Below are 24,892 nucleotides of genomic sequence, written 5' to 3' on the forward strand. Positions count from 1 at the left end.
AAAATCAAGAAAAAGAAAGTGTGAGGTAGGTCAGACAGAAGTTGTAGGCAGGACAGAAAAAAGGATTCACAGAATTTGAAAAGATAATGTGCAATGGAGTAAAAAAGAAAGAGGGAGAGCGGATTGGAGTGTCAAAAAGGAGGAAGTCGTACACTGAATGAAGAGGAATGAAGTGTGTGTCAGGCTTACATACAAAGGAGATTGGAAGGTAATCAGCCGTATGGCAGGTGCAACACAAGGGGAATAATAATAGGCTCACATACAAAATAAACTTGCATGCACACACACAGACACACACACATTGTTCTGCTACATGATGAAATACAATAAGACTGATAGAAGGAAGACAAGCACTGTCATTCAGGGCTACAAACTGACACAATCTCCTTTTATTCTTCACTATGAAAAGATAAGGATGTAGTTCCACTCATCGGAGCCTAAAGTAAGAACTAGTTTGAAATCATTCACAACCTCACAAATGTATTCATTTGGACTTCAACTAAAATACAGTTTGCTGTGCTAATTTCTCTTTCTTTGTGTTTGGTTTGGCTTGAACATATGAACATAGCCAACGCAGCCTGTTGGTTAGTATAGTTCTCAGGCGGAGCATTTTCATTGTCACCAATATGAAACTGGTGAGGAGTGATGTGTGAGGAGTGGATCTGACTGTGAAACCATTAACACTGGATTCCCTGGCTAATCCTCCTTTCTGATCCTACGTCATTCATTTTGGGTCATTTTAAGTCTGAGTTCTTAAACCCATCAGGGAAGTGTTTTTCCCATTGACTTCTAAAGGAACCGAAGGGTTTTGAAACCATAGGAATTTCCCCACAATGGTCATTAAAAACAAATGCAGGTACACTTTCATATAGGCTCTACTAATTAGATACATCTATGTCAGTCCTTAGTACTATCTTTCATACCACTGGAGCAACACCTCCCAACACTTGGATATAATGGTATTGTGTTGAGTGTAGAACACATTTCCCAACAGCAAAGTTTTATAGGATAGAAGGAGTTTTCTCCACAGCAAGACAACAGGCTTCATTAATTTGGCAATAAGCTCAGATTTTCAACATTTTTTTCTTTTGATGTAATGCTAAATCTTACTTAAAATCAGTGATAATTCTAATGATGCTGAGCAATTATCATACCATATCAATACTCAAGAATCAAAGACAAGATCCATGATGCTGTGTCAACTGTATAGGTGGCAACAGAGGTGTGTTACCATTTTTAATATGTAAGTGTTGTGTATTCCCTCCATGTGGTAGGACAGAGAATAAAAGTCAGGATTTTGGCCTCTGGTCTTTTTGTGGAAGGAGCTGTTCTAAATTACTGAAGAGCTTTAAAATTTAACAACCCAAAGACAGAGTAGCCAAACAGAAAAGCAGTAAACACTGGACCTCATGTAGAAACTCTGACATGATGATGAAGCCAGGTTTTGTCTTTTGTACTAATAATCACAGTATCACAGTGATTGATTACCATTAAAACTGTGGCATTTATTGAAGTTCCAAATTGAACATGCATGGCAGAGACAGTATTGCCTGTATCAGAATTTTTAATACTCCCTTGTGTCCTATGTGAAGTTGCAGGTGTTGCCCTCGTTGACGTGTTTTACAGTCACTGTTTCTAAGCGTCTTTTGAATTTTGGGGTAATATGTGAAGAAATATTTGTGTTTACTGACAGTGTTGATGTTTACTTCCTCCCAGAGGTGGGATGTAAAAAAGTACAAATAGTCACTGTACTTAAGTAGAATTTTCAAGTGTCTATATTTTACTTGAGTATTTATTTTTTTGCTCATATCTGTACTTTCCACTTCTTACACTTTCAAAACAGGCTTGTTACTTCAGATTCGGCAGTATCATCAATAGTATTTATTCTCAGGGGTTAAAGCGAGCCTGAGTAAGTGTCCCTAACTTGTGGTCACAGTACATTAGCATGTAGCTAGTGCTACTGTAGTGAAGTGAGCATAAAGGGAGTCATGTTTACTCCCTTTATGCTCTTTTTTAAGTGTCAGGTCATTTCAAATGCAATCAGAATCAGAAGCTGGATTTAAAGGTAAGGAATGCTCAGTGCTATTTTAGGAAATGTAAATTTAAAGTTGTATGAAAATACTGGACAGTTTTGTGCAAGATAAACAGGTTAGTTTGCAGTACTGTGATGAATTTAAATTACAGCGCTGTGTTGGATTGACGCTGTACACGGTCAATGTTGGCTACATCAAGTGTAACAGATTACATGCTCACAGGTGTACACACGGGTGCTCACACACACAGACTACACCCTTTTTGGCTCCCACCTCAAATCACACTGTGCGCTATCGATCCTACGTGCTGCACAATAATATTCAATATTTAGTATTTGCTGTTATATTCACATAGATCATCGCCATGATGTTGTTTATTATATTGCACTCTTTTTTTGCTTGTTTTCTCTTTTGTCTTTCTCAGAGATCCAGTTGATTGATATATTCTATTTTTTCTGTTTGTTTTGTTGGTTTTTGTTTTTTGCCCTTTATCACTGTTCCTCTTTCCCGCTGTTTGTCTTTCCCTCTTTCTTTCTCCCTTTTCTTTCCCCCAGTCATGTCTGTCCCGTAATTAGCAAGTGAAAATAAAATAAAATAAAATAAACAATAAAAGCAAAGGTGAATCAAATAGACCATTACGGCAAGGCTGGGATGGTCCATTTGGTAAAGTAAATCCATTGGGCATCTTTCTTTGCCTTTAGACAATAATTCTGATGGCAAAAGAACCAAACGTGTAACCGATTATTTTCTGTTTAAGCCGACGATGCTTAGATTTATTCACTGAATTCAGTCTGTTTTCCAACTTTATACTGTCTAGTATAAAGATGTACTGTCAGTGCAGGGGATGGACCAAGCTAGCTCAAGAAACATGTGCTCACATCTTGTTGAATTTTGTGATAATCCACAAAGAACAGCAGGTCAGCCGATCGCACCCTGTGCTGGAGCTCATATTAGAAATGATTGTGAGTTGTGATTCTTTTCTCCAGACTGAGCCTCTACACAGATCTTAGAGTTCCTACAACTGCTGAATCTGACTTTAAACCCTCATTGAACTCGTTTTACTGTTTAGCTGTGGAGGCAAAGTCACTCGTCTTCAAATGTAGGCAACAGAAAATAGTTATTTTTTTATTCGCTCTCACTGCTTGCATCCTGGGCAGTACGGTGGCACAGTGGGCAGCATTGTTGCCATGCAGCAAGAAGGTCCTGAGTTTAATCCACAAGCAGGCTGGGGTCTTTCTGTGTGGAGTTTGCATGTTCTCCCTGTGTTTGCATGGGTTCTCTCTGGGTACATTGGCTTCCTCCAACAGTCCAAAGACATGCAGTTAGTGGGGATAGGTTAATTGGAAAGTCTAAATTGGCTTTAGAAGTAAATGCAGGAGTGATAAGCTAAATTTCAATGTAGTAAAGAATGAACAACAAAAATTAGTATTTCAGATTTTTTTTAAAAACAACCATTTATTTGCCCTGTTTGTTTAGAGGAGGCTCATACCACACTTGAAATTCAAAGCATTACCTTTATTCCCACTTGGGAACCTTAAAGCACAAGTCTAGCCTTTTGGACTCTGCGTGGCTCTTCTGGGACAATTAGTGGCTGAAGGAGGGGAGAATATGTCTCATTAGCTTTCATTTTATAATTGGCTCCCATCTTGTTTGGGATTTGAAATGGCAGCCTTCCTTTGTGGCAACCCCCGTGCACGAGCTTTCTCCCATTAAATGGATTCTCTAAAGAAGGTTATTCTAGGCACAGCCATAGATGTAATTTGAAAGCATACCCATTAGGGAGAACTGCCTGTTTGTTAAACATAATTGAATTTTGTATGCTCCAAAAACTGTATAAAAATGAAAGAATAAAGAAGAGTAGTTTATTCAAAAGGTTTCATCAGAAGCTTTATAATTATGATTTATCAGCAAAGTGCTATTTTCCTTACTGGTCTGGAAATATCAGTCAATACAAAAATACCAGTACCATAAATACTGCCACAACAGGTCATCACTTTCTCTGCTTCTTATTATAAAGAAGCCAAATAAACACATTTCTTATCATTTGAATAACTTGAGCCATTTATGTTTACTAATTTATTTATAGCGGATTCATTTTTATCTGCAGACATCCTCTGCCTGACCAACATCATTCAACACAAAGTCTGTGTAAAGAAAATTGAACATTTGTTGCTCTTCACTTAGAATAATGTTATTAGAAGAGTGCTATAAATATAAAAAGCCTGAAGTAACACTCAGAATCAGAGCACAATGATGACGATGCTTGCAGCTTACTGACATGATGCTCTTCCAAAACAACAGTGTTACAAACTCTGGAATGAAAGTAGCATGTCCGGTTCTGCTAATGCATGTCGAGTCACTGCACTTACTGTATTTGCACCATTTGCTATATTTGTTAGCTAGCTATTCTTATTTTTGCAAATATATTATTCCTCAATTCTGAACACCTGCCTGCATTTTATATGGATTCATATATTATACACAGTTACTGTTCTCTGGACTTCATTCTTCCAACAGCTGGCAGGACATGGCCTTTAATGAGTATAGGCCATACTCACATAAAGCAATCCATAATGTGTCTGAGCAAGTTTGACCCACAAAGTCCAGTTTACTTTACTAGCGTGCATAAAAACAAACAAATAATGAAAGTAAAACAGAGAAGAAATGAGACAAACTTCAGTGTACTTGTGCTTGGAGAGTTAAGCACAATGTGAATGCAGGCCATTGAGGCAGCGGCACTAAATGAGGCAACTGTGTCTAACTTGTCTCGTGTGTTTATGAGTGGCTTGCAACTTAAGGCCTTTATACACTGGATATGTAAAAATGTAACTCTCTTTTTTGGACTTCTTTGTCCTTATTGCCATCGTTCAAACAGACTGCATAATTTTCCAGGTTGAATTTCTGGCATTTATTTTTTTCGGACAGAGCTCGATTTTCTGAATGCAAATAAACAGAACTGACCAGTGAGACCACTGCATTTGGTAACAAGTACTCATAGCTCAAACAAAAACAAAAAATAGTTAAATAATAATACTTTGCTGCATACAGACAACAAGATGCTGCTCCAGGTCAGTCGGCTGTCTGAAATGACTTGTCTGCCTCCTCAGACGTGTCCCCCACTCTGCCAACAAAAGCTCAACATACGCCGTCGACATTCTGAAATATGTACGAAAGCGATCGTGATACAGCTTAGACTCCTGGATCAGACTATGAACTTCTCCTGGCTGCTGCCTTCTCTTGAGAATCAGATGAACCCAGAATCTGTGTTTCTTCCTTTTGTTGTTCAGAAACATCAGGACCAGCTCATCGTCACTTGATGTCAGCTCCAAGTTTTTCGCAATGCATTTTTTGAGGACAACATTTTCACCAAATGCCAATGGTCTGTATATATGTTACATGCCAAATTTGCATCAGAAAAAATCTGAATTTAATGTTTTTTGCAATGTATTTAGTGGGTGAAGGCCTTTATTCCTACATGTCCATCAGTTAAGCTATTTGGAGTTTGCATTTTCCAGATGTAGGTTATTGCATTTCTTTGAACATGTATTGGCCACATTACCAGGAGGAAGTTGTTTTTTTTTACAGCTTTAAGTAACAAATCTAATTCCATTAATTTATGTGTTCCCAGATGCAACAGAGACAGAGGCTTTTCTTCGGTGTCACACTATGACATGGCTGTGAGCCTCTTAAATCCTGCGTGTTACACATAAAAGGTCAGTAAAATATTAATCAGAAAGGTTACTCATTTTACGCAACTGATCTTGTAAATAAAACATCTCTCTGGGTGTCTCTGCTGGAATAAATTTCACACGTACACAGTGTCTTCAGACCTACAGCATCTGCACCATCCAAAGGAGTTATTCTCTTCTTAAATGAGATTCATACTGGGATATGACACAATCATATACCATCCTGAATAAAACCAGTGAAAATGAATAAATACGTGGTCAAAGTGTTTAGAGCTGGGATAGCGAAGCTTGAAACTGCCTAAAAATAAGGAGATCATGTCAGAATTTGATAGGAGTATGTTTTGCAAATCATGTTAATTTACAATAGCAATAAAACGGCTGAACTTGACGTCCTTGCATTTATTTGTTCCTACCCACAAATATGTCAATAAGAGCTATGTCGATTGGCCTGACAGATTTTTACTCGTGTGTGATGATTCAGAGGTGTGGAACTCGGGGTTTGCACTGAAACCTCATTATTATTGGTCCACCCACTCCAGAGAGGAAGCAAAAGCTGTAAATTGCACTTGAAAGCTGTATTTTGTATGTGAGCAGTAGGACATAAGATGTGTGTCTGTGCTGCAGGGATCTAAAGGGAGCTGTATTGAGCTAATAAGGCATAGAATGGTGATTTAAGAGAAGACTCATGCGCCTCCCAGGCTAATTATCCAGGTCTCAGTGTGTCTAAACCTTTCCGTTTCCTCTATCAACCATTCTTCCCTTCTGTTTCCTGCTTCTGGCTATATTCCCTCATTACTTATGTCTTTTTTTTCTGTATGCCTACTGCCTCTGTGTTACTGCTCCTCGCCTATTACTATCTTTGCTTATACCCCCAAATTTCTCACCACTTTCTTCTCCACATCTCTCTGTGATCAAGAACCCTTTACCGTCTTCTGCAAGTTGGTTTAGCCTATTATGCCTCTAAAGGAGTCGAAGTGTTACCTACTTGAACGGTGTGTGTCTGAAAAGCCTTGTTACAATGAAGGAAAATGGACAACGCCTTAGCAGTTTCTGTGTTCAAAGTAAGCTTAATGCCAAAGGATGCATGGGTAATCATGCTTTTAGGAATAAGGCTGGTTGTGGAGGACAAAAACAATTAAAATGTCAGTTAAAAAAAAGAAGCAGTAAGTATTGTTTGATGCCTTTAATGCCGTTAGTCAGAAGCACAGAGAAACATTTGATTGCCTTAGTGATAAAAGAATCAATCAAGGCAATAACAGCAGCGTAACCCAGCTGTGCCACAGTGTGACGAACTGTGCATATCTCCATAATACATTCACACATTCAATAAAATGTGTGAAGAAAAACACACCCATCAGTATTAAAATTAAAAGCCCCTGCCAAGTACTGTATAGGTCCTAAAGAAGTCTTTTACCCATCTTTTTACAGATCACTGAAGACAGAACACGTGTTCTGGTGCCATGTGGTGTCTAACATGGGCGTGCTGATCCTACAGGAAGGCTTACAGGAACCTGCTCGACCAATTTTGGGGAGTTTGGAGGCCTTGTCAATGTCTTGGGATCTGCTGCAGTCCTTAGACCATTCCTAAACAATGGGCTAGTCTAAGGGGCACAGACTGTACTTTGCAGTTTCCTATGTGAATTGCTGATTGGAAAAGCTATTTCCAATGAGTAATGAATATTGTCTGTGGGGGGGTGTGGCTTGGGTGCGGCTGCAAGGGAGGCTGAGACACACCGGAGGTCCATCAGCTCATCACGCCTCCCCTGCATGAAAGAGTGTGCCGTGACCTGTGGCTGTTGTTGTGTGTGGGATTGCAGTTGAAAAGCTGAAAAGCTACAACCGAGCATTATACGAACGAACAAGCATTCGAATAAAGAACTGTTGAAAGTGCAAACTATGTGGTCGTGTCTGTCATTCGCATGCCGCATTGTTCTCTACACTTTCATAATGTTGTTGTTGATCAGTGCATAATTCTGGTAGAAACAATGCATCTTAAACCTTTACAGAGATGAGTCCCTTTTTAAGTAAGTGGTAAGACAGAAGTCTGTCACTGGACAAAACGTATGCGGGTGTCTTGTCCTGTGGTCTGCATGACAGGACTGAATTGAGAATTTTCCCTCTTTGCAGCTTTTTCTTCTATTTCCCTTTTTCTCGTGGTCTGTCTCATTCTTCCATCCATCATCCTTCCCCACTCTGTCTTCCTCTATTGTAATCTCCCTCAGTCTTAATTCATGGTCCCAGGATTCCTACAGCTCCTATGTTCCCTTCTGTTTTTGTTTGCTTGTCCACTCCCTGTGGTTCCTATTACGGAAGAGAGCAGAAGACGTTTCTCTTCCTTGGGGCAGCAGTGATCATGTGCTGGTAAAGCTTGGGACCAAGAACAAAGGCTTCCATGCACACAGACACACATGCACGAACACTTTGCAGGCACTAACTTCTGAAGAACGCGTGGAACGACACACACACATATATGTAGATACAGTACGATGATTGAGATTTAAAAGTGATGCACGTGAATCACTGTACAGGACAGGTAAACTTCTGTCACTACTGTTTAAATCCAGCAGCAGATATTTTTGTTTCACATCTTAAGAGCATGTAGACAGTGTGTGTTACTGTTTTGGTTTTCTCTTGTTGTTGCATGTGCTCCTGTGCATTGACACATTCTCCCTCCAATTATACCTTATTTTGTTCATCCATTATCAGCCTGTCCTCCTTCCCCTTTTCGTTATTGCTTATTAGCTGCAGAGACTCACCAGCACGTACATAAAGCCAAACAGGGCAGACAGCTGCCTTCCCTCCACCCACCGCCGACCTTTATCCTTACTTATTTTGAAGGTTTGTTTTATTAATTATTAATTATGTCTGGAGTTACTGAATGTCCTGTTTTACACCTTAATAGTTAATTTGATTGACATTAGTTTAGAGGCTTGTTTGTGTTTGGTCTTGTAGAGAATTATTTTATATAATAAACCTCGACTTGTACTGCAGCAAATTGGAGGCGTCTCATTTGAGGAATTGATTTAGTGTTAGATTAATTTTATGTCCCATATTTTTCCAACCAGTGTGGTTACTCATACATTTATATATACATAAAATCATAAAAATGTGCACTATTACTTTGTACTAACCCATAATAGCTTTCAACATTGAAGGTTGTTCAGTAATACTAGAAGCCTCTGCTGCAATAACAGTATGAGAGTGTGTTTTAAGATAAACTATAAAACAGGAACATACAGTCTGTGTGTCTCTGTGTGTTCTTTAGTGTGTAATGAAGATAGGAAGCTTCATTAATACTGGTCATTAAAGGGCCCTTAGGGCTGAGCCAGCAAGAACACACCACTGAGCTAAATGAGACACCAAATGGAAACTCTCACTTGCTTTTTTCCTACTGTAATGTATCTCTCCCTCTCGTGTCCATTTATCTTTGTCTCTCCCACTGCACTTTTTCCACCTCTTGAGCTTTTATTTTACTAATTCAAGATGGAATTTGGATAGAAAGATGAAAAGAAAGAACTGATGAAAAGACTGCAGCAGAAAGGGTAGGAAACAAGGGAAGAAAATGGGGATAACTATGAGAGGAGACAAGGGGAGGGAAAACTGTGAGAGTCAGGGGAGATAAAAAGGATGGAGCATGAGACAATAGTGAGGGATGGATGGATGGACGGATGGATGGATGGATGGATGGATGGATGGATGGATGGATGGATGGATGGATGGATGGATGGATGGATGGATGATGGATGCAAAGGCAGAAAGTGAGAAAAAGACTGACACCAAAACCGATAGGAACAGCCCATCTAAATAGAGAATTGAAGTTAAAAAGAAGTACTGTAGCTCATGACCATGGTTTAGGGTAGGGACATAGATCAACCAGCAAACTTGTGCTGCAGGAGGTTTCTTCCTATTAAAAGTGTGGTTTTCCTTCCCACTGTCACCACATGCTTGCTCATCAGGGGGGTGTTTGATGGGGTTTTCTTTGTATTATTGTAGGGTCTTTATCTATATAAACAACATTTAATTGAAACAAACTAAAAACACGTAGATTGAAGTGTCCAAATTCTTTTGATTACATTTTTACATCTTTCCTGACCTCATGCTATTTTCAGCTGAAGTCAGAAAAGTATGATTAGCAAAGCTCCAGCTCCAGTTGCAACCAGGCCTCATAGGCCAGACACAGATCCTCTCTGAACCGATACACATAAAGGTGGGCGGACTTATCCATCCATTATTTATCCATTAGAAATCTGAATGATTGAGTGGATTCAGGATTTCATACAACATTGTTTCATGGCTGAAATAAATATCACATTTTTAAGGGTAAAGGATTATTGTTTTATGATTAAAGATAATGTGGCCTTTACACTTAACTTAAAAGTTAACAATAAAAGCATAAAAAGGCTTTAAGTTATATTGAAATGTAGCAAATAAAATCAAGAACAACTAAAAAAGGACACCCGTTTAGTTTTTTTCAGATGAAGCGTTTACTTGTTCATGTCTAGTTAAATAATATCTCTGTCTTACCCTTTATCTTACACTTTATTGCTGCTGAAGTGACCTAGTTTAGTAAAGAAAAGTTTGACTTTCACTATTTTTTGTGGGAGGGTGGGGGGGGGGCAAGGGTCTGGTCTTTGGAGGAAGGAAGGAGAAAAAGAAGAGGAAATGCAGGCCTGAGATGACAAGACAGAGAGAAGACTTTGGTCCCCATGAGGGCAGAAGACAGACGAGAGTGGGGGGATACACAGAGGAAGATGATAGAGGAGGCCCTCGCCTTTGGGGAGTATTGTAATCTGAAAGCAAGACACAAGCCGCAGGAAGGGCCAGCTGATGAAATCTGACAGAAAGTAGAAAGTAGGAGGCAGAAAGAAAGAAGACGGAAAGAATTGTAGGCAGACCATTAAGTGTTGGTGATGGATCATTAAAAAGGCATGTTTGGATGTTTTCTTTTGCCCTTTCTGATGTACATTTCTATGTTCTCTGGAAGGAAACGGTTTCTTTGTGTATATCCCCATCTTGCTTGTTTTCTTGATGCTTCCACACACTCTTTTTTTCGCCTCTCTGTCTTATAGTTCATGTCCAACTCTAACCAGCAATAAAATGGTAGCAAAGCTAACAGGTCTTTCTGCACAAATGACTACAAAGGACTGTGAGACCTTTTTACCGATTACGATTTCTAACATTAACACTACTTGTATCATGTTCTCAAATATTCTACAGTTGTTGTTGTTAAATCATCATTGAAATATTTTCCTTCAGCTTCTTTTGTTTCATTTCTGTCAACTATCAAGGTAATCTAAGCCAACCTGTAACCTCTTCAGGGTGTACAGTACAAATTTTAACAAATTTCCCACATGTGGGACTAATAACGGTTATCTTATCTATCCTTTCACTTGCCATATGACATCTGGGATGGTCACCAATCTGATGCAGGGCTAAAACAGAGAGGCAGACAACCATTCACACCTCTGGGCAGAATAAAGAAATAATAGGTGCCCAATTCATTTCTTGTGTACACATACTTGGTCAATAAAGCTGATTCTGATTCTTTTACTGTAGTTCCCGCCCAGACTGCTTATGTCATTGTGTCAGAGTTCTCCAAACAAGTGCTTTTGTTGCCAATGCCACAGATTTCTTTGTATACACATTTTTAAAAATGATTATTCTTACAAAAATGAGTTGACTCCTTTTTTGCATTAGCCTATTGTCCCCAATTTTCGTATAGCTTAATACAAAGTGCCACTGGCTGTTTGAAAGGTCTCATACCAGGTTTAATGTACTCTCAAAAAGTCATGTCATGTGACCTAATCTTTATGGTTTTTCCTATATTTCTCTTCGTTTCTTAAGGCACAATTCAATATGTACAACACGCTGGTCTGTATTTAAATGTCAGCTGTGAGCTGCCTGCTATATTTCCATGTACAGAACCAGCTCATTTTTTCTTGGTAAAAGTTTGAAAAAGTCAGGAGAAGCAGGATTTTATGGAGTTTTAATTACTTTTTCTGCTGCTTTACATCTGGCTCTAAAGGGAGACAACACAAATGTCGCACCCACCCTTGGAAAGATACATCAGCATATGTTGCATTTGCTTTTAATGGGTTAAGAAACACATAACATGAACTGTCAAAGTTTCTCCAACTCTCCATCTGCTGTACAGTTTGTGAGCCAGAAAGTTAGTCTGGCGGACAGGGATCTTGTCCAGCATCAAGAGATAATCACACACACGCACACACCCATGTCCACATACACACATCCACACACACACATGCCAGTAATCCAGTGTTTGTCATGTTGTAGCTGATAGGCTGCGCCTGGTCAGTCTAGAGACTCACAGTGCGTATTAGATTCGGATGGCTGAGCTTCTTCACCAATTTACTGGACATCTCTCCTCTTTTCTCTCTGTCGTCCTTCTTTTCCTAGCCTCTGTCTCTGACTCTGTATAAAACTTCATCCCTGTTTCCATATATTTTCCCTGCAGCATTCATTCAGCCTCTCATCCTTTCCTTGCAAGCAGACAGTAAGTAGTGGACAGTCCCACCCTCCTGAGACTCAAGGCAATTTATATTAAATCAGTGATTTGGAAATGAGATTAACTTTGTGATGCATTGCTTTGACAATGCTTTGTTCATGTTGAGAGGAATCACATGGACTCTTAGAGTATGCTTAATTTGTTTCAAGCCAATTTGACGGCAGGTGATTAGATTTATGAGAGAACACTGTCGCCAGATACATAAAGTGATGATGACGGATGAGATAGATAGATAGATTGTTCGGTTAATTATTGCCCAAATCTACAAGACTATATTTGATAAATTGCATGCTTTTTCTGTGGTTTTATTTTGTTGTTGATCAATCATAAAAGTTGAGAGCATGTTTTTGCCTTGATAGATTATCTTAACAGCTGTAAAACTGTCTGTTCTTAATGAGATTCTCTGAAATGCTTATATTGTCTTTTACAAAGAAAAAGCAGAGAATCTTCTCCCACATAAAAATGCAATTTGTTGTAGATGAGAAAGAGATTAAAAAAGCAGAGAGACTCAGAATGGGTGTCTCCTTGACCACTTTTTGCAATGATGTCTCAGAGACAGGCAGGCTCAATGTCACATCATATATTATTTTCAAATCATTTTAACACAGAGAGCAAAATTAATAAATGCTGAACAGGGCATACCAGTGTGAGGGTAGTGTTATTGAAAGGATAGTCCTGTGACGCATGTATTTCTAGCACTCTTTATTCACTTCACTGGCTTCACAACCTGACTGACTTCGTCACGCTCTTTCCAGTTTAAATAACTCATTTTGCTGTAGAAGTATCTGTTCCAAAACCAGGCTGCCATTTTTAATTGTCACACAGCAAGGCAAATTCATGAAGGACTACCTTGTACTAACTAAAATGCAGCATTTTAGTGCTTCTGTGCTGTGGGTAAATTAAGTTACAGTTGAGAATTTGTTGCAGTTCGACTTTGACAACTTAGTTGGGAGTCAGAGTTATGTTTGATGAAACTAGCAATTTAGGTTAATGCCAAATGTTTGGCAAAACCAAGCAAATGGCGAACCAATCACCATTACAAGGTAAAATATTCAGTATTTGAAATCAAGATTGCTTTCAAAATGTGTGTTTGAATGTAAAATCCAGTCCAGTTCACAGAGATCCAACTCCAGTTACTGACAAAACAGCAGGCTTTAAGATCCCTGCAAAACAAAATAAAAAGTAAAACCTACTGACAACTTGCTGGATGCAGTCTGCTCTATAATGTTGTTTTCTACTGATGGACACACCAAGGACCAAGTATGTGTCACTACTAGTGGGGTACCAATCTTTTTTGTAGATGTTGATTATTGAGTTTGACAGTCATTATTTCTGGTTGTTCTGCTACGGTGGGGCAAAAAAGTATTTAGTCAGCCACCGATTGTGCAAGTTCCCCCACTTAAAATGATGACAGAGGTCAGTAATTTGCACCAGAGGTACACTTCAACTGTGAGAGACAGAATGTGAAAAAAAAAATCCATGAATCCACATGGTAGGATTTGTGAAGAATTTATTCGTAATTAGGGTGGAAAATAAGTATTTGGTCACCTCAAACAAGGAAAATCTCTGGCTCTCACAGACCTGTAACGTCTTCTGTAAGAAGCTTTTCTGTCCCCCACTCGTTACCTGTATGAATGGCACCTGTTTGAACTCATCATCTGTATAAAAGACACCTGTCCACAGCCTCAAACAGTCAGACTCCAAACTCCGCCATGGCCAAGACCAAAGAGCTTTCGAAGGACACCAGGAAAAGTATTGTAGACCTGCACCAGACTGGGAAGAGTGAATCTACAATAGGCAAGCAGCTTGGTGTGAAAAAATCCACTGTGGGAGCAATCATCAGAAAATGGAAGACATACAAGACCACTGATAATCTCCCTCGATCTGGGGCTCCACGCAAGATCTCATCCCGTGGGGTCAAAATGATCATGAGAACGGTGAGCAAAGATCCCAGAACCACACGGGGGGACCTGGTGAATGACCTGCAGAGAGCTGGGACCAAAGTAACAAAGGTCACCATCAGTAACACACTACAACGGCAGGGAATCAAATCCCGCAGTGCCAGACGTGTTCCGCTGCTGAAGCCAGTGCATGTCCAGGCCCATCTGAAGTTTGCCAGAGAGCACATGGATGATACAGCAGAGGATTGGGAGAATGTCATGTGGTCAGATGAAACCAAAGTAGAACTTTTTGGTATAAACTCAACTCGTCGTGTTTGGAGGAAGAAGAATACTGAGTTGTGTCCCAAGAACACCATACCTACTGTGAAGCATGGGGGTGGAAACATCATGCTATGGGGCTGTTTTTCTGCCAAGGGGACAGGACGACTGATCTGTGTTAAGGACAGAATGAATGGGGCCATGTATCATGAGATTTTGAGCCAAAACCTCCTTCCATCAGTGAGAACTTTGAAGATGAAACGAGGCTGGGTCTTCCAACATGACAATGATCCAAAACACACCGCCCGGGCAACAAAGGAGTGGCTCTGTAAGAAGCATTTGAAAGTCCTGGAGTGGCCTAGCCAGTCTCCAGACCTCAACCCCATAGAAAATCTGTGGCGGGAGTTGAAAGTCCGTGTTGCTCGGCGACAGCCCCAAAACATCACTGCTCTCGAGAAGATCTGCATGGAGGAATGGGCCAAAATACCAGCTACTGTGTGTGCAAACCTGGTAAAGACCTATAGTAAACGTTTGACCTCTGTTATTGCCAACAAAGGTTATGTTACAAAGTATTGAGTTGTATTTTTGTTATTGACCAAATACTTATTTTCCACCCTGATTTACGAATCAATTCTTCACAAATCCTACCATGTGGATTCATGGATTTTTTTTTCACATTCTGTCTCTCACAGTTGACGTGTACCTCTGGTGCAAATTACTGACCTCTGTCATCATTTTAGGTGGGGGAACTTGCACAATCGGTGGCTGACTAAATGCTTTTTTGCCCCACTGTATGTTAGTTTATGATAACTCCTTATCCTATATTTACTCCAGGCAAGCTTAAACAATGCCAACGACTACCAATAACTTTAAAAAGAAATAATAAGCGGTGAACTCATTGATGCACTGACAGAGTCAAAGCCATTTGACTGTCCCAGTACTGGTTAATAGAATCTCACACATCCTGTTTGGGAGTAGGGATGGGTACCGGTATCCGGTACCATGATGGCACCGGTTCTGACATAAACGGTAGTAACCAGTGGTACCAAACCCTGGTGACCATCAGTTGGACAGTATTGTACTGCAGAAAGTAGTGTGTTGCTACAAAACTGGTGAGAAAAAGGCAATTAACAATTTAAGAGAGACAGAGCATCATAACACTTGAAAATGTAGGTGTTTCCTACAGAGAAACTGCAAAGAAAGTCAAGGTGTCAGTGAGTACAGTTCTCTTCACCATCAAAAGGTACTGAGAAACTGTGGCAAACTCTGAGAGGCAGAGTTCTGGTAGACCCAAAGCCACAACTGAATCAGAGGCCAAGTTTCTGAGAGTTAACAGCGTGATAGGTGGCTCACAGGACGACAGCAGTCGTAGTAAGTCCCAGTTTCAGCTGTGAAGAGAAGACTTCGAGCTGCAGTTTTGACAGGATAAGTTGCAGCAAGAAAGCCATTGCTAAGTAGGGATGGGTACTGGTATCGGTTCTGACATAAACGGTAGTAACAGACCGAAAAGCAGCGCACATTTCGGTGCTTTATTTCGGTGCTTTTTTTTCCTGAGATGTGATATGTATTCTTTACATTCAAAAGTCTGGCTGTACTTCACAGCAAAAGATGCAAACTCAGCAGCCTGCAACAAGTGCTTTAAGGTGATGCTATGCAAAGGAGATAACACCTCGAATCAGATGAAACACCTGGCAACGCATAGCGTTTTTTTAAAAGCCGAGAAATGCACAGTATTTGATAGCTTGCTGCGAGACCTCACACCGTGCATATCTACTGCGGTGCCTGTTATCAGACCCGGAGTTAGCAACATCCCCCAAGAACCCGAAGAGTAGAGTCCTGGCCCCTAGCCCTGCCAGTGTAGCAGAAATGATGACGGATGATGATGGCAGCAGCAGCCGTTCTTCTCTGCGTGAGTCGCTTAATGTTGTTCGTGTGTAATTTATGTTGAGTAGGCTAACCACGTTATTACATTAATGCACGTAAGGTGAACTAGCAAACACCGTCGTAGTTACATGCGGCTGTCTTCTTGTTTGATGGCAGAAACTCCCTTCATCCTGGCCAAAAAAGCTAAAATGACCAAAGAAAAAGTGGAAAACAGTTAAACATGAGAGGTTTTTGGACAAAGTTTGTGTTTTTTTCCATTGTTTAAGCACTGCTTCCATCTAAGAGTGATACCATAAATCCCCTTTAGCTGCAGAAAAGGTTAACATTATTATTTTTTTACAAAAAAAAGAGGTTTTTGGACCAATTTTGTGTTCTCCATGTTAGGTGTGGCTGTGTGCAGACAGGAATAGGACCCAAGGTGCAGACTCCGGAGACAGAACTTAAACCAAAACAGCTTTAATGCTGAACTCAAACATAACATAACTGGGGAAAAAAGGTCAAAAATAAACTAACACCGGCGGATTGACAAAACACACAGCAAAATAAACGGTAGATCGCGACACGGACACAGAGAAACACAGGGCTTAAATACACAGAGGGAGCAATCAGGGAATGGGTAACAGGAGGGAAACACAGCTGGGGCAAATCAGGCCTAACGAGACAAGGGGAAGCAAAACCAGACACATTAACATCAGACATGGACTTTCAAAGTAAAACAGGAAACACATAACACAGACTGAACAAAGACACAGACTCGCACGCACTGCAACAGAGGGAACAGAGACGTGGGACCAGGGCAGACACAAACACTGACTGGACACAGGGATATAGCCACTAAGGACACACAGAGACGCGAACTAGACAAGGGGATACAGCTGACAGGGGAGACAGAGCAGCTAGAGAAGACAGAGACATAAACTATAAGACAGAACTCAAAGAACCAAAGACTAGAAAGTATAAATAATATAATAAACTCAAAACCCCTGGGTCAACGACCCAGGCATCCTAACACTCCATTCTTTAAGCACCGGTTTGAGTACCGTTTAAGCACCGGCACCGTTTCAAAAGTACCGGTTTGGTACTGGTATCGGATAAAACTTAAACGATACCCATCCCTATTTGGGAGTTGACATTTCTTGGATCAAAAACAGGTTAAATGAACATTCTAAAAGTCATAAAATGTGAATCATTCTTTCCCTATATTTGCACATTTGTTAAGTCTGCACAATTCCATATGCACAGTATCAACATCTTTATTTAATAGCGATGGGTTAACTTCTACTAGATTTCAATGTACAGCATCTGACCCGTTAGGCTATTTGTGGGCTGATTGTTTAGTGAACAGCCTACAGTCTGACTGTAAGTGTAGATGAAAAGCTCATCAGACTATAGCAGATGGTTTCAAGTCTGCATTTCAACCAGTGGGGTTCCTCTTATGCTCTGAACACAGACTGTTTACTTGCATGCAGCCAAATTCCACTCAGGTTTGATTGGCCACTACAATCAGTCTACAAACAGAAGTAGAAAGTTCCCTGGACTGTAGAGTCAGCATATATCAATTTATCTAACTTTGTCTTTGTGATTAAAAAAAGGAACTTTACATTATGTAAGATTTCTCCATCCGCTGAGATGAAAGTTATTTGTGTAGCTTTACAGTTTTGCAGCTATTAGTTATCAAAGGTGCTAAGGTTTTATCATGTGGAACTTTCAAAAATCACCTGAAGCTTAACAGACAAACTGAGTCAAACCAAGTCATGTGCAAAAGCAGACAAAAAAGTTAGAGTAGTTCTGTCATGTATATACAATGTACAGTTACTTGAAATAATGCAAAATACCTGAAGAGGTTTGTTTTATGCAGAAATACAGTCTGATCTTCATTATATCAGAATGCAGATATGAATAAGAAAACTCTGACTGATCTGATAATGAGAGTTTAAGTTCTGTAGCAAAGATATTTTCTACCTTGTCAGAATAGACTGTGCACACAGTGTTAAGAATAGTGAAAGAGCTGGTAGTAAAGGGAAATCAGGTCCCAATGAATGCAGTGTCAGAGATACAAACGAACACAAAACATTGTTCATTTAATCTTTTCCGTCACATGCATCACTCCAAAGCATTAACAATGCCTGAGCACAAATGAGGGATTATCGACTAAAACATATTATTGCTCCGAGTTCAGACTAAAATACAGATCATTTAGAACTACGATATGAATGTGAAGGTAAAGACTGACAGTCAACCGGGCAAAACAGCTGTATTATTAAGCTAGACTAACATGATTAGAACAATTATGAAGGGTCAATTAGCCTGTGAACATGATAACCTTAGGGTCACACAGCACATTAAGTAAGGTGCCAGTCAACACAGAAGAGATGGTTGCTGAAAATGATTTTGACTGACATTTATTTTATTTTTTTAAAATCCATCCAATACCAGCATGTCAAACAAACATGTTTTCCTTTAAAAATGAGGATATTTCTAAACCATCCTAACTTTGATTGCACAATCCCACACAAAGCTTCATCAGCAAGTTGGCTCACCGATTAAAACCCAGCTGCTAGGCAGAGTTTTCACCAATGAAATACACTACATAGACTAAAGCACTGGAGTATTTCCACCTAAAATACAGCCTGGCCATGGAAAGCCACGCCAGGAGGCTCCTGGAATACAATTTGTAGTGATTACATGTGAACCACTGACATTTTTTAACCCTAGTAATTACAAAAGTACTTGACAACCACACGCACAATATCAGTTGTGGATCATCGCTGTTGACTTTCGAAAAGCCAGATAACTCAAGCACATGTTTACTGTGTTTGTCAGGCTTCTGGCAGTATCTGCCCTGCACTCACTGAACAAGACAACCATATGCAGAACAATTTATCAAACTGAAGCACATCCCAGAATATTTCATTTACACTTGCAGCTTTTTTTTTTCTTTATCCGCCACCTGGTTTGTTCATATTACCCCCTTAAACCTCACTCAACAGATTGAATAGTTACAAAATCTGCTCACCAGATGTTAAATTGGTGTTCTGAAAGTGAAAGCTGCAGATACGGAACCCTGATAAGATAAAATGCATCCCTGCATGCTCAGTGTCATGCATTGTTAGGGGTAATTCATTCTTTAAAAGTGGCCTCTGGTTGAGACATTTAAATATGTAAATATGTGTGTCTCCTAGTGGATCTATAAACACATGTAAGTGCCATCTCTGTTATCCACCCCGTGTCTCTGTCTCACACACTCCAAAGCTTCCAGCTGTTTTTAATGATTCTGCTAAGGTGATAAGTGTTATTTGTCATTTTCAGATGCAACATTCTCGCCCAAAGGTCTGCAAGAATGTCTACACAAGTTCTCAAACACGCTACCCAAACAATCATATAACACGCTTATCCATCATCCCTGGGTGCCATCATGCCATGGGGCAGTCTGGCCGGGTGTCTTGTCTGCCCATGTACAACCACTTTCTCTCTCTCTCTGTGAGGAACATCCATGACAAGTAAAGTCTGCTGCCTGTTAGATAGATGGCAGCGACCCTGAAGGACGAGAAGCAAATTTATGGAACGAAAGAGTGAGACAGTCCAACAACCAGCAAGAGACAAAACAGAAGAGGAAAGCAACACACATAACAGACAGGATCAAAAAGAGCTGGCCCCGTATAAGATAAAATGAGACGAGAAGCCGAGACAGTCAGGAATGTAAGGAAATAGCACACTCATTTCTAAATTTGTTACCTTCAAGGAGCTTTTCATCAGTTCAGATCACCTCTTTCTGTGCTTGAGCAGCTCACCACTAACTGACTGTGCATTCTTTATATTGTGCTAAAAAAGAGTAAAGATTTTGTGGAATGCTATGATCCATCCATCTGTTCTTAGCCGCTTATCCAAAGTAGCCTCACAGGTGATCTATGTGCCAGTTGTCAGGGCAAAAACAAATACAGGATATTATGTGAAATTAAATCTGAAGACACTTCCAGGACTTTTCATTATCATGAAAAACTGTGCCTTATGTATCGATCCTTTGTTTCAACAGTGTGTGAGGTGACATTTAATTCTACCATATTCTGCATTTTGTCATTTTGGAATATGAAACTTGAAAGTTTCAAAAGTGATGAGATCAGCAAGCTCTTGTTTTTACACCTGGATGGAGTGGTGATACTGAGGGAATTGTTTCTCCCACCACCAATGAAGATCAGATCGAAGATCTCGATCTAACATTTTCCTCTGACCTTTTAAAATGAGCATCATAGCATGTACTCTACATAAAACTCTACAGATTGTAGATAAAGTGTATAAAGTGGTTTTATCGCCCTAGAAAGACTGTATACATCTAGCTGCTCTAAGCACTGTACACAGGCACAGTTAGGTCTATAATAAGGTTCAAAAGTAATTGGACAAAATACCCAAGCAGAAAGTATAGCCCTATAATCTTACAGAGTTCGTCCCACTGCTTCCCACAGTAGTCATATCATCAGTAAACACCAGTACCACAGGTGGTGTGGCATGTTCAAGACCTGTTTCTCTCCTTTTTCATTGTTTTCTTCCCGTCATTCTGGTTCAAGTTAACCTTGGATTTTCATTGGTTTCAAGATATTTTAATAACTACGCTTTTAGGTGTTTTCTGGCCTTTGTGTTCTTAAGTGTAACCACTGGTTTGATTCTGGTTGTAAACTATTTTTAGAAAGTAGACTATGAGCCCCTTAAGATACTCTCAAGTACCCCCCGAGAGTCTTGACTCATTGACAAATAGTTTTTCTTAACAATAGAAAGGATTCTGTGGTGAAAATCTACTTTAGTTATCGTCTCTGGTCTTTATTTTAAAAAATGCAGCAGGTTGTTGATTTGGACAGCCATTTTTCTTGCTCTCGCTCTCTCTCTCTGGTTGGTTTATTTTGATTTTTCAGTCCAATGATTACTTAACATCTCTTTTGACAACGTACCGAGACTTATACTTAAATGGTAAATGGTAAATGGTCTGTATTTATATAGCGCTTTACTAGTCCCTAAAAACCCCAAAGCACTTTACATATCCAGTCATCCACCCATTCACACACACATTCACACACTGGTAATGGCAAGCTACATATTTAAATGGACGTTCGACACTTGGATTCAACTCTGGATGTTTTCTATGTTTAATTTATCATGGAGAAAAAAAAGAGAGGAAACAGCTCTCACATGGCCATGAAAAATTTGATTTCCCATTCGATTTTTACTTTTAGGACTATTCATAAAAACGGCTCTAATTCCAAAACAGTTAATTAAATACTTTTGTGTCATTTAGTGGTATTTCAAAAGGTTGCATTAAATTACCAACACTAAGACGAATGCTCAGCAAAGTGTGAGATCAGCCATTTTACTAGCAGTACAAAGCTCTCCTGTTTTGTTTGTTTTTATTCTTTCGTGTTTTTCTGCCTCACCCCAACCCGCTCAAGCACCTCTGCCATCAACAAAATATTTATAATGTGTTCCATTTACTACACTGTCATCTCCTGCTTTTGATGTCATTGAACCTTCTTTCTGGGAAAAACTAAAAATCTGCCCAGTTTGATAATAATGTACAATTTGAAGGGTTGACGGTGCTTGAAGACAATAAGAGACTTTCCTTTCAGAGCAGTCTGAAAACCAGCGTTTTCTGTGTTGGCTAATTACTAATTATTAATTCCTGGTTTGTTATTTTAGTCGTTCTTACTCATAGAACACAATCTGTGTGGCTTTTCTTTTTTTACAGTGTCTTTTTAAAAACATAACACAATACACAATTAGTGTAATTATCCCTGCATGTCTTTCAGACATAAAGTTAACGCACTGTTGCGATGCACCATAGCTGAGTTAGATATTAGCCAGTCAAACACTATAGAAACTGTGCACCAAAGATTGCTAAATGTCTAACTGATGTGGCAGGATCATATTTCCAGCTTTCAGAAATCATTTATAAGTTATGTTAAGCATTGAAAATAGGACTTAAGATTTGAGCTTGACAAACTATTCAACACAGACATAAAAGAAAATTCAAGAAATGAAAACTGTGTCTGGTCCCAGTGTTCTTTCTACGGTTGGTGGAATAATTTTAGTCTTATTAATTCATTCAAATTAGCTTTGAAAATGTCATTTTCTTATGCTATTGGATTTTTCTTAAATTTTTTTGCAGGGTATTTTGTGATTTATCCGATAATTTAATCAATAGTGAAATAAAGTCAACGGCTCTTTGTATGTTTAATAATGTTTGAAATGTCTTTGGTGCACAGAATGTTTATTAAAGCACATGTATTGTTGCAATATAATTTGGAGCCATGATGGGCAGCACTCAGCATAGTGCTGGTAATCATAGTCTGTTGTCTGTGTGGAGAAGAAAAGATGCATCGCCCTGGGTTGAAATCACAATTGCTGTGGCTTTTGTAATGCTTCCACGTGACATCGTGCATAGCGCGATATTGACGGATTATATTGTAGATGGATTTTGTGATTTTGTAGAGAAAAGATCAAATCAAATCAAATCAAATCACTTTTATTGTCACATCACAAGATCCATCGGGTCTCATGTTTATAAGAGAACAATTGCAAAACAGTACTTAACCATGCAACTACTAAATAAAACACCTTTGATGTTATGCATCAGCTCAATTTATCATGTTGAGCAGTGGGTAACATGTTTACAATCTCATTAATGAACTTTACTGAAGTATGCATGTGCCTGGAATTCATGAGAAAAGGACAGTACGGGTTTAGTGATTAGCACCATAGATAGGAGCTAATGCATCGTATGAAATGAGACAGGGATGGAAAAAGATGGGAAAAAAGAGAGCGAGGAAGAACACTTGGTGAATTATTATGCTGATGTGAATTAACGCCTGGCTGGATGAATGAATTACCAACCAGTCAGAGAGTTAAAAGATGAGAGAAAAATAAGGGTGTGGAGAAAATGAGAAGGGTGAAAAGGGTAGGAGGGGGTGAGGAAAAATTATGGCAGCGTAGAAACGAGAGACAGCAGGAAGAAAGATGAAATGAGGAATTGGGTGGGAGGAGAAAGGTGAGGAAGATGGAGTACATGAGAGACAAGAATAGACATTGTGAAAACAGAGAGAGAGAGACTGAAGCCATAAATAAAATAAGGTCAAAACAATAAAAGAATGTAGTTAAAATTCAAGAGAATCCCTGAAATGTCTGCACACCGAGATGTTTGCTACACACTGATGTGAAAAGAAATTACTGTGATAGACTTAATTCAGACTTGTGCAAACATACCTGGAATATAAAAAGGAAAAACAGAGTTTGTAAAATTCTAATGAGCTCTAAAGTTAATATTTGGTAAAATCACCACAGCCTCAACTCTTTTACAGAAGCTTGCAATTTCTTTAAGTAGGTTTCACTAATAGTTCCTCCGGGTTTTTCAATGACATTCAAAGCTCTTCTTTAGATGTTGGCTGCTTTTTTGTTCTGTTCTGTGTGAACAGATCCAGCACTGCGTCAATGATAATGAGGTCCTGGTTCTGGGGAGGCCAATCCATGTCCAACAGTCTTCTGTCCAGTTATGCTTCTACTGAATTGGCAGTGTGTTTGGGATCAGTGGCAATCTAAAAAATGAAGTAATTGCTGATCAAACACATTCCAGATGGTATTTGCATGTTGAATCAAAACCCGCCAGTGGTCCTGAGGCCAGATGAATCTCTCACATCCTGTTTCTGCTCTTAGTAGTGGAACCAAATAATTTGACAAGCTGCTGGTAAGAAAGTGACTAAAGCTAGAAGTTAAAATAAGTCTTTCTGTTATGTGTAAATACAGCACCCCTTGGTTGTTCCCTTGCGTTAGGCACCTTTTTTAATATTTGAAGGAATCATTTAGTTGCTTAAAAAAACAAAAAGCAATTCAAAGAGCCAGATTCATTGACCCAGCCTTTAAACGCCGCAACGTCCTACCCCAATCAAGCATCTGTGGGATACGCCAGACCACAGCCCTAATCTATGGAAGCCTCCCTCTGCCGATCCATAAGACCTGAAGGCTGAACAATCACATCCCAGCTCGAAAACGTGCATGAGGCTTTTTTCTGATAATTTTGTGAGACTATTTAAAGATGCTATAATTGATTGTTTTGACATTTCCTCCTTTCATTTCCTCTTTTTTGGCGGTGAACACCCACTGGTGCAATTCTCGCCAAAGTAACTGTCAGGTTAAACTTTTCAATGCCAGATTTCTTTAATATATTTATGGATATACCTGACTACAGCAAACTCCACATGAAAACCAGCTTCATAAATCTGAAAAAATGAAAGCAAGGTGAAACACACTTCTTATCTTATATTTCATTTTTTTTAAGAAATAAAGACCTGAGAAGTCTTCACAAGACTGGAGGTTGGAACCCCTTCAGTTACATAATCGCAAGGCTGTGGCCCAGATATAAGACAGATAAACTTGTTCTAATTATAGAAAAAGAATGAAAGATATTCAACAATACTCTTGAGATACAGGAGACAACCATAGAGAGGAAATGAAACAGCAATGCCAAAAGGATGAGACAGAGAGTCAGAGATACAACAAAAGGTCATTTGTGTGACAAAGTGAAGTAAATCAGAAGAGACAAGGTAAAGTGGTAAGGCTAAGAAG

The sequence above is a fragment of the Astatotilapia calliptera genome, chromosome 6 (assembly GCF_964374335.1).
Source record: "Astatotilapia calliptera chromosome 6, fAstCal68.1, whole genome shotgun sequence".
Lineage (NCBI taxonomy): Eukaryota > Metazoa > Chordata > Actinopteri > Cichliformes > Cichlidae > Astatotilapia > Astatotilapia calliptera.